Source organism: Triticum aestivum, chromosome 5A (genome assembly GCF_018294505.1).
Source record: "Triticum aestivum cultivar Chinese Spring chromosome 5A, IWGSC CS RefSeq v2.1, whole genome shotgun sequence".
Lineage (NCBI taxonomy): Eukaryota > Viridiplantae > Streptophyta > Magnoliopsida > Poales > Poaceae > Triticum > Triticum aestivum.
In genome coordinates, this window is record NC_057806.1 from 4,886,002 (window position 1) to 4,888,895 (window position 2,894).

Genomic DNA, 2,894 nt, shown 5'->3' on the forward strand with positions numbered 1-2,894 from the left:
AGGTCTCAAATAGGTTTTTTGAATATAGAAATTTTTCTGGTATCGAATAGGTTTTTTCAATATAGAAATGTATTGGACAATTTAATTATTTTTATGTCATTATTACTTTGTCATCAAAGAATGCTATATGAGATTTGATGATTTAAATTTTTCACTCTGTGGAATATGCAGGCTTTCTAGTATCACGTCTCCTTGGAATGATCATCATCGGAGCTTCCTCTACTTCCTCTACAGCCGAGTCAGTGAGCTAAAAGTCCACCTCCTCCTTCTCTTCTCCTTGGACACGTGTGTGATGATATTTACACATGTATTGGTTGTCTCTTTGGACATGTGTATGATTTTGCAGGGAACACCTCCGAGTGGCCTATATTTTCCCGGAATGTTGATTCATTTCTGCTCTGGCAAATTTTAGGCGCTCGATATGTCCTATTTTAGCAAAGGGCATGCCCTTTTTTTGTGGATTTCACAATGATTGTGCTATAAAGTAGGAAATATCGAGTGCACGTGATTTGCTGGAACATGAATTAAATGACATTCTGGCAAAACATAGGCCTTTTTTATGTCATTACTCCATATATGTAACGGGTTTACTTCCAGTCTGTTGGGGCTCCTTGTGTGACTTTTAGAGGGGAAGAATCTCGACTGTTGTCATGGCGTCGCTTTCACCTCTTCTCCTCATGATAGACCTTGGTAATGCACGAGGGAGGGGGATGCAACCATCACCGACGGTTAATGACGGTGTCCTGGACTAGGGGTACCAACCTAGTTGGCCCACAGACCACGGGCCGACCTGCATGGCCCATCATTTTTACAAGGAAGGACTCCAGAAGCCTCGTACCTCGACGTGATCAAGATAGACTCTGCCGAAGAGTTGACGTGTACTCCAAGGATAGCTTCGGCCGCCGTCATGTGCATCTTTAGACCGGCAACCGGCCATGTAGCCCTAGGTACCCCCTAGTGTGTATATAAGCTAAGGGGTTTAGCCTGTAGAGGGGATCCAATAATAATCACATCCACCTAGCCCTAGGGTTAGAACACTACTCACGATCTCGAGGTAGATCAAACTTGTACTCAATACACAATCATCAATACAATCAAAGTAGGACGTAGGGTATTACCTCTTCGAGAGGGCACGAACCTGGGTAAATAATGTCTCCATCATCCTCCGTTACCCATTGATCCAAGATCCACAGCTCGGGACCCCCTACCCCGAGGTCTGCTGGTTTTAGTAATGATAGTCGATTTATCAGAGAGAGAAAGAATCCTGACTATTGTCGTGGGGGTTGCTTCTCCTTCTTTCCCGTGTACTAGACATTTTGGTGTAATGCACTCGGGAAAGAAGGGAGGAGCGACCATCACCAACGGTCGCAATATCAGAGAGGGAGTGCCCTCCATATACACCACGTGAGATAACATTTTCAAGAAAGTTTCGACAGACCAAAAGACAACCCGTGTTGACTAATGATCTGCGTGTTGAGTTCCTGATAATTGACCTCGATGTTTAATCTTTGAATTATGAACATAGGAAATGTCTGACGATGATAGGATCCCTGAGTGCAATTACCGCACTGGCGATGGGGGTATGTGCGAGAGGCTTCACCTGGATAACTATAGGTGATTCACCCTCACGCTGAAGGATGCCTTTTATCATTTTACGGTACGTACGATGGAAAGTTTTTTCATAATTAAACATGACTTGTGCTTTTTTGCTTTAATGTGTAATTTCCGTTTTTACAATTCGATTAATGCATCCCCTGCTATGCAAGACCGAAGATAGGGAGAGTATGGAGACGAAGAAAACTCACCTAAGGACGAAACATTGTTTCACTTTTGTGGTTAAGCTCTATAATGAAGTAAATCACTCACATTTGGGGTGTTCAAATTGGAGAGGACTATGCAAGGCCTACGGATTTCAGGAGGATATGAAAATAACCTTCGATCTTGGTCCTGAAGATGATCGTGAAGATAATATCGACATTTGGGTGGATGTTGACATGATTCCAGTTCTACCTCTATGTGAGTTTTTCAAACAAAATTTGTTAAGTAATTTATATTAAAAAATAGTTGGTATTCATCCCTACTAAACTTGTTTAATGATTAAAAACTTATTTCTTTTCTCCAAGAAATACACGGAAGGCTGTAGACAAGACCTACTACAGTTATGGCTCCGAGCTAACTTGGGAGGAGAAAAAAAATATGTTGTCTCGTTTGTTAATGATGTTGAGAATTTTAAGATCAAATATGAAATTAGCCAAAATTATAGTGGATACGTCCCACTAGTCCACGAGTTGAATGAGGGTAACATCAGTGCAAATAGCATGGTAAGGTTTTGTTAACTATGGTTACATACATTCTTCGTAAGTAAACTACATTGCTAACTATGTTATTATTATGTTCTTCAACAGAAGCTCCCAAAGGATGTTGTACCTGACCTGATGTATACCAAAGGTCAGATGAGAATGGTTAGCTTATGGTCAGATCTGCTGGTGGCTTTCCACAATGCATACTCGATTTCTCTAATAGATGAAAGGCTCGATATCAAAGGATGGAGCAAAGTAATGAATGCGCATAGGAAACCAATTGGAGACAACATGAATGTGCGTAGGCCACCAGTTGGAGACAAGTGGATCTCTATTCTCCATTTTTGAGATGGAGAGGTTTACCTGTTTTATGATATTTTATCTAAGAGAGAGGAGTAGGTCCTAGGTAGTACTTGTCATGTGCTAGAATGATGATGAATTATTTAGCTAGTGTTGGTTAACTTGTCATGTACTATATTGATGGTCAGTTATTATATGACTACAGATGATGATCGAGTTGTTATATGACTACGATGATCATGATGACGAGGTCATACTACTTGTCATGTGCAAGAATGGTGATGAGTTATTATA